This window comes from Capra hircus, unplaced genomic scaffold (genome assembly GCF_001704415.2).
Source record: "Capra hircus breed San Clemente unplaced genomic scaffold, ASM170441v1, whole genome shotgun sequence".
NCBI lineage: Eukaryota > Metazoa > Chordata > Mammalia > Artiodactyla > Bovidae > Capra > Capra hircus.
The window spans coordinates 1-8,582 of NW_017215060.1; the positions used below are offsets into that span (position 1 = coordinate 1).

The 8,582-nt window shown below is 38.2% G+C and overlaps 1 long non-coding RNA gene across 1 annotated transcript; it reads left to right on the forward strand.

Annotated features, from left to right (window-relative positions):
* Positions 1 to 3,956: 3,956 nt before the first annotated feature.
* LOC108635394 lies at positions 3,957 to 7,337 on the forward strand. Its single transcript, XR_001917794.1, has 2 exons — positions 3,957 to 5,186; positions 7,243 to 7,337. It is a non-coding gene; the product is annotated as an uncharacterized LOC108635394 (long non-coding RNA).
* Positions 7,338 to 8,582: the final 1,245 nt, after the last annotated feature.

An 8,582-nucleotide genomic window follows, 5' to 3' on the forward strand; every position in this document is an offset into this window, starting at 1 on the left:
TCCCGATCAACCTGTTTTTAAATCCTTTTCCCTAGGTTAAATTTTAAGTACTTATATTTGGTCTTTAAATTTAAATGCACGTTTCTGTTATGTTGTTGAAGAAAAATATACTGATAGTTAATGGACTCTAAAATCAGAGACTCTAAGAAGCCACTCCAGAAACACCCCTCTGCAGTAAGGTATTTTTCATTTAGCGGTTATGTGCAAATCTAGGGTCAAAGAGCTAGGTTCTTTGTAGTTTTGAAAGAAAGCCTTAAAAAATGGGAGAGCAGTACAGTTTAGGCTTGATAACTTTAAAATCATGAAATTTCTCGTCAGGATTGTTCTAAGGCAGCACTGTCCAACAGAAAATACAGTAGAAGACACAAATGCAAGCCATATGTGTAAATTTTAAACTTTGTAGTAGCCACGTTAAGAAGTAGAAAGATGAAATTTAATACTGTCTTTAACACAATATAAGCATAGTCATTTTGGCATGCATTCAGTATGAAAAAGATATTGAATTATTTTACATTCTTTTCTCTGTACTATGTCTTGAGAGTATGGTACCTGTCGGTTCAGACCAGCCACATGTGACAATGGCTGCCCTATTGGCCAGCACCTTTCCCAGGTTTTATGTGTTTTTTTAAGTTAAAGAATGTGTTTTGTTTTCTTTTCTTCTGTAAATTTTATGTTCATGTGCACACCTTTCTAACTACTTATTTGAGATTTGATTGACTTAAAAATTTTAACCTCTCACATCTCTCTTAGGATCCAATGTTTCTTCTGTACCCATAAAGGAGAACCATCAAATAAGCATGTATCAGCCTGATAGGCAGTAATGTCTCACTGTTTTTATTTAAACATTTCTGATCTTACACTTCAATCAAGAAACACTTGAGAGCTGATGTGGGTTTTTTCTTATGCAGTGTAAGTTTTAGAAATCAAATTGTGCATCTACTCATTTCCATGTAGTTGTCACCTTAGACAGTTTTCTTAAGAGGACTTATTCTAAAGAGTCACTGAAATTTTTTCTCGTAACTTTCATGAAATTCAAGTCAAGTAGAGTTTCTAGGTTGTAGAAAACATCAAGGTATAATGCACACTGTATTGCCCAAGTTGAAAGACTACAGCCATCTCTTTGATTCAGAATTGCTTGAGTATGAGTAACATTGTTAAATATAAATATATATAATCTCCATCCTCTGAACTCTGCCTCACCTAAAGTCTTCCCATTGAATGTTAAGGTATAATTTGACCCTGTTTATGAGTAATTTTTAAAACGGATTCTTTGAACTGTACCTTATTCTAGTAGATAATATTTTTATTTTTAATCAGTGTTATTCATGTTTATAATATGAAACCATTCCATGGGGTTTATAAGAAGCCTGTTGTCTCTCGCCCCACCGCCTCTGACTCCCCCCACCCGCCGCCCCCCATTCCTGCTCCCTCACTGTAGCCACTGTCATTTCTTTACTGCTGGCTTGTGGCGTTTGCTGCATACTCAGAGCAAAGTGTCTGCATAGCTGTGTCTCAGTTTTTCATTTTTAGATATTACTTTCCAAAGTAGGAAATGAAATGTTTAAGTATTCTCTTAAACTCCTGTTTACCTTCCACACTTACGTTACTGAAGTTTTAAAATAATTTTGCTCAGCTCAGCGTTGATCATTCTAGCTGGGTAAGGAGAATTCAGATTTGATCTGTAGCATGCAATGAGATTATAGACGCATATAATTGTAGTACTTTTTGTTTTTCCTGAAGGTAATAACTGCCTGGAGCTTTTTGTTGGCATTTCTTGACTGTGGATCTGACACTTCCTCATGCTCACTCTGACAGGAGCGTGAGTTCCCAGAGGCATCAGATTATGCCTCAGCTCCATCTTTTTCTGAGACATCTTGTCGGCTCTTCCTTTCTAGTTGTTTCCTGGCCTGCTGCAGCTCCTGTCCTCCATCTCGTTCTCCCTGGCTTCCCCCGTTTTAGTAGAGCACATCCTTTATGGAACTTCCTGAAAGCGTGAAACAGGCACTGCAAGAGCCCGCGTGTGGAGGCATGCCTTTACTCCACCCTCACGCTCGTTTACCGGTTAGGCTGGAGAGGGTTACAGGTTGGAAATCACTTTCCTCAGGATTTGGAAAGCATTGCCCTGTTTTCTTTGGCACTCAGTGTTTCTCTGGAAAAGTTCAGTTCTGTCGATAATCTAATCTTGATTCTCTTCTGTGGCATATTGTTTCCACCCCCTCCTTTGGAAGCCTTATTTTCCTCCAGAGTGTTTTGAAATGTCATGATTCAGCGACTTAATATGGCTCTTTTCCATGCATTTTGTTGAGAACACATTAGGCCTCTAACTCTGGAAACCCATGTCCTTTGTTTCTCAGAAATGTCCTTTAATCCTTTCTTCAACAATTCCCTCTCTCTTCTCATTTGTAAAACACATGTAGAACTTCCCTGTTGATCCTCTAATTTTATTTTCTCCTTTCCTATTTTTCTATTGAGGTTTCCTCGATTTTGCCATCTAACCTTCCTTTTGAATTTTTATCTCTGCTATCAAAACTGCAATTTCCTACAACTCTTATATTTCAGTATTCATTTTTCTGTTTTACGACTATAGTATCTTCCACTACGTCTCTTAATGTCTCATTTAACACTTCGAGATTTTCTTCTTTCCTTGCCTATTTCTTTTGCTCCAGTTTTTTATGTTTAATTCCATCATTAAAGTTTACCTTCAGGTGTCTTTAGTAAGACCCTGTAAAGCTCATCAGCAGCTGTGTGCATGGTCAAAGAACTCTGACCAACTGGTAGATGTCACTGTGGACTAAACGAGTGGGGCCACTTTGTATGGGTAACTCCCAGCTGTCACTATGTCTGGGGGCTGGTCATTTTCACTAAAGTGAGATCCTTCAATCTCCTGCCTAGGACACATGAGCCTGGCTACCAGCATTTACAGAACCAATTGGAAGAAAGGAGAATCCCATACAGATTTTCAGTGAGTCCTCCAGTTTGCAGCCCACTGCACCTCCACTTAACAGAGGTCCCTCGAGGCCCCTGATGCCTGAACCTTAGGGGCCTCTGTGACCATTAGCTGCTCTGCGCTTCCCCCTCTACCACTGTTCACTCTGCCTGGTTACTTGTCCAGCTGCTTTCCAACATTCAGTTTTGTTTTTTTTTTTTTTTTTTTTGCTACTCTCATCATCTTTTGTTCTTGTCTTACTATCCTTTCATTGTCATTTTAATTTTAGTGGTCTTTCAGGAGGGAGCAGAAGGGTATGTGTGTATCTGCCGTTTAACAGAGTCAGCACACTCTTCATTCTCCAGAAATAGATCTGTTCATAAGGAACAGATATATCAGGAACTAAGTCACAAAAGAAAACACAGCGGCTTTGCCCTCTCCACACTTAAAAAGCTCAAGAAGTCACTTAGTTGGAGAATGACCCTTCTCTTTATTATCCAGCCAGAAGGACTTGGTATTTTAATTATAATATTTGCTTTGGTACCAGATTGGTCTTTTATTTATAATACGGTAATGTGTTTTGTTTAATAAACACCTCACATCTAAAATGTTTAAGGGGTGAAGGCTATAATAAAAATAATAGTTTAGAAGATGAATAGCCCTTTCAGTTTGTTTTAATATAAATTCAGTTATTCAGCTGCTTTTTCACCCCACTCCTTTTCATTCATCATTCTTGTGTTGTGCCTTTGATGAGTCAGTGATTCTATACTGATATGCTTAGATATCATTAGAACTAACCCAGAAGCCCATTAGGTAATTTTTGGGTTTTGTGTTGAGAGAGTGAAGGATTAAGCACAAGGCTTAATATTCAAATTGTTCCCTTCTTTCATGAATATCACAATTCTTTTTAACAGAAGTTTTACATAGTCCTTTTAGAAATACAAAGAACACTTTTGTAGATGGTTTTATCATCTTAAGTAAATATTTTATTAGGATAAGAAAAGGCATTACATGTTTAAAAAAAAAAGTTTTTATATTGAATTATCCAAACACTTGGGATTTAAACTAGTTGCATAATGGACATTGGTAGTATTGTACCCAAGACAACAAAACTCCAAATTCAGATTGCTTGGGATCAGGGAAATCAAATGGAAGTGGATTAGAGGCGTTTTGCTATTTGTGGTAATATTTTTAAACCAAGCTTGGAAAGTTTGAAGTATGTTCTGTGCAGTCAAGAAAGTGGAGTGAGAAGGGGGTGTTAATGTCTCAAGAATGAAAGCAAAACAGTGAAAGACTTCAGTGCCTTTAGAGACAGGCAGAAGCATGGAGAAGTGCAGCGCAGGGTGTGGTACTAACGCCGGTGAAAGGAAGCAGCTGGTGGAGAATAATGTAAGAATCCAGCCTATCAGGGTTCAGAAATGTTAAGGGAAGCAGATTTGACCTAAATCAAAGGACTGACTGCAGAAGATCTTTAAGAAAGAACCTTTCACAAGTAGAAGAAAGGCTGAGCTGGGAATTGAAACTGGAGATGATTTCTCTGTACGCATGTAGTTATACATACCCCCCTGGCCTTTCACACCAGCCGAAACTGGCTTTTCACTTTCGCCAGCTGCCTCTACTGTGCAGCCCAGGACAGCGCTGGGAAGGGGAAGGCGGAAGGTAGGCCACAGGGACCCTGTGCTTCGAAACGAAACCTTGGTTCTTGGATGGTAGAAGAACATAATCAAGCAGCTCTAAAGTGATTGAGGACATTCTGTCCTAGTGCTTCTCAATGGGTGTTTTATCAGCTCGCGTAATCAGGTTAAAATGCTATCAGTTCTGTATCTTGAGCTAGCTAAAGCTGGATGTGAAAACCATCAATCTTAAAAATTTCTCATGGATTAAATTTTCTCTTGGACACCAAGAGAACATTTTTACCTCTGCGCGTTTCTGCATTGTGAGAGACGCCATATTTCTCATTTAAATGTACGCAGTGACACACAACATCTTTATTTGCCTTGAAACTCCTCCACTCCTTGACTTTTATTTGACCTTACATTTATCTGACCTTCACTTTTACAATATAAGCTTTTATAATCTGCCGTGTAAGCTTCTTTAAAACATGCCAAGGTAGAGATTTAGTTACACTCTGTTTGTCTTTTTAAAAATAAATAGCCATATATTTTTAATTTCAGGGCGTTTGATGTAGAACTGCTTTACATTGCACAGTTCTTTAAAATCCCAATAGCAGAAATTGCTGTCAACTGGACTGAAATTGAAGGTGAGCATATTGTTTATGTTACAGCTGATCTTAAGTCGGGGGAAGACCTCAGACCATACAGTTGCCCAGTGACGTCAGCTGGCTTTCCTGTCACCCCTCGCCCCCCTTCAGGGCCCACTCAGCTGTCCTGACTCAGAGAGGCAGTTTCATAGACAGTATTATTGCCTACTGATCCCCGCTACCTGCTTCCAGCTGGCTTACTGCCTTCTGGATTTTTTTAGTCTCTTCTTAGGGTCTTCATGAGACCTCCTAGCTTGCCTAAGAAATTCAGTAAAGACTTGTATAGCAGACAGGATCGTGATGACTTCGGGCTACAAGCCAGGTGAATAGTCTTGAAGTAAACTTTACTTTTTATAATACCTTTTTTTTTAGTATTGTATTATATCATTGCTCAGTGAGTTTAGAATACCTACAAACCACTTTGCAAAGCTAAATGAAGAATTATAGCTGCTTTTACTCCAAATATCCATAATCCATTCACAGCTGGTTTTTAGCTAGTGTCTGTATATACATCCAAAAATGTGAAGATCTCTAAGGTTTAAAATAATGTGAAATCTATCATAATTCCTGATAATTTCTATTCAGAAGTGCTTAAACAGATCTCACTGTTTAGAATTCAAAATATATTCTAGTGTTCTCCTTTGCTTACCTTAGAATGATCCCAAATTAATTCACTGTGTGGGAGGAGCATTACTGGAGACTTTTAGTTACCTCTCCTCCAGGTGAGCATGGCCTCCTCTTGAAAAGTCAGTGTGGTATTAAGCAACCTGAGATGTTTAGGGACAGAAAAAGCTTAAGACCCAGTCTAGAAGCCATACAAACTATGCACGCCTCGGGGAGTCTTGCTGAATCATCCTGAGTTTACAGCGGTTTGACTCATCGCCATGCTAGCAGCGCAGACCACCTGGGAAGGGAAGCAGGTGAGGGGATGCTCTGACCCATTGTGCTCGGCTCCATCGAAGTTTCTGTGTTGCTCTGTGCCCAGCATAGACTCTATGGGAAACTGAAGTGGGGGAAAGTACAACTACATTTCAGTTCAGATCATTTGCTCACTTTGCATTTCTCAGGTAGCTGAGTATTAAATCACATTAACCATTTCACTCAGTGAGCAGGTTTTGTGTTCATCATCCCCAGACCCTCTGCTCAAGACTCCCTGCTTGAGCAGGGGCCATCTGAAATTCTCAGTTTAGATCCTCCCAAGTTTTATTTCACGTCAAGGTGTTTTGTTTTTATTGTTTTTAGAGAAACCATTCACTTTGGTTTTAAAGATGTTTAACTGTCTTGTCCACGATTTAAATAAAATTACAGTGGATGCATTAACTTGATTGTGGTAATCATTTCACAGTGTATCCGGGTATCAGACCATCACACTGTGCACCTTAAATACATTTCAGTTTTATTTGTCAATTATACTTCAGTAAGGTTGGGGCTGGGGGGAGGAAGAAAAAGAGAAAGCCAGAGCATTTGGCCTTAAATCTGGAAACTGTCAGTGACTGTCCTATGGTCCTGACCAGGTCACTTTACCACCCAGCACCCCAGTTAACTGAAACTGGAGGGAAGGGAGGCCCTACTGCTGACTTACTTAAAAAAATAATTCCAAGGGGTAAAACAAAGGAATCTAAGCTTTAAAACATGCTCAAGGAGGCAAATCTCATGGAGTCAACTGGGCTTGACATATTGCCATTTGACAACCACTGGACAAGAAGGCGGCCTAGCTAAGATGTATTTCTTTTATCTGATTTAGAATCTTTAGTAGAAATAGAGTAAAATTTGGATTTCTGTCTTGGCTTTCTTATCTCAGATTATTAATCTATACTTGTATTATGTACAGAGGTGTGCCCAATTTTCTGTAGTGCATGAAACTGAAAAGCAGTGTGTACAACATGAAGACTTACCCCAAAAAATCATTTTTACATGTACAAATTGTGGTTTACATACAGATAATACAAATTATGGTGACTCACAAAGATGGTGTAGATTGACTTCTAAAATACAGTTTTAACTGTTATATTTTCCTCTGAAAATATTTTTATTTTTAATTATTTTTAAATTACAGGTTCTAAATTAGTTCCCTTTTGGAGCTGGCTACAGATGGGAAAGGATCTACTTTTTATACGACTTCGGTATTTGACTGGTGCCTGGAGGCTTGAACAAACCAGAAAAGTGAATTAGGTTATCTGCCATCTTTGATTGTATTCTTATGTATCAGTGTCACGTTATTTCATTTGAAATTAAAATTTTAAAGCTGGAATAAACCTGTGTATTGTCTGCCTTTTAATAATTTTGAAGAATTTACTGTCAGAAGTAAAAATCTTTATACCTCTTTTTGACAAAAATTTTTAAGGTATCCAGATTTCCTTTTGCTTTAGCAATTTTGTTTATTTATTAGTAGGTCAATTATCATGATTCTGAGAAGTATAAACAGAAGACATAAGCATTGTTATTCTAAAATGCCTATACAATTCTCATGAATTTAAATATAAACAATAATCATGTAACAGTGTTCAGGGATTTAAAAATAAATATTTAAATGTATATAAATTTATATTAAACTCATAGTTCATCCTATTAAAAAGTATAGGAAATTTATTTTATTTTATTTTTTTTTTTAATTTTTTTTTTTTTTTTTTTTTTTTTTTTAATTTTAAAATCTTAAATTCTTACATGCGTTCCCAAACATGAACCCCCCTCCCACCTCCCTCCCCACAACATCTCTCTGGGTCATCCCCATGCACCTGCCCCAAGCAAGCTGCACCCTACGTCAGACATGGACTGGCGATTCAATTCTTACATGACAGTATACATGTTAGAATTCCCATTCTCCCAAATCGTCCCACCCTCTCCCTCTCCCTCTGAGTCCAAAAGTCCGTTATACACATCTGTGTCTTTTTTCCTGTCTTGCATACAGGGTCGTCATTGCCATCTTCCTAAATTCCATATATATGTGTTAGTATACTGTATTGGTGTTTTTCTTTCTGGCTTACTTCACTCTGTATAATTGGCTCCAGTTTCATCCATCTCATCAGAACTGATTCAAATGAATTCTTTTTAACGGCTGAGTAATACTCCATTGTGTATATGTACCACAGCTTTCTTATCCATTCATCTGCTGATGGACATCTAGGTTGTTTCCATGTCCTGGCTATTATAAACAGTGCTGCGATGAACATTGGGGTACATGTGTCTCTTTCAATTCTGGTTTCCTCCGTGTGTATGCCCAGAAGTGGGATTGCTGGGTCATAAGGTACTTCTATTTGCAATTTTTTAAGGAATCTCCACACTGTTCTCCATAGTGGCTGTACTAGTTTGCATTCCCACCAACAGTGTAGGAGGGTTCCCTTTTCTCCACACCCTCTCCAGCATTTATTGCTTGCAGATTTTTGGATCGCAGCCATT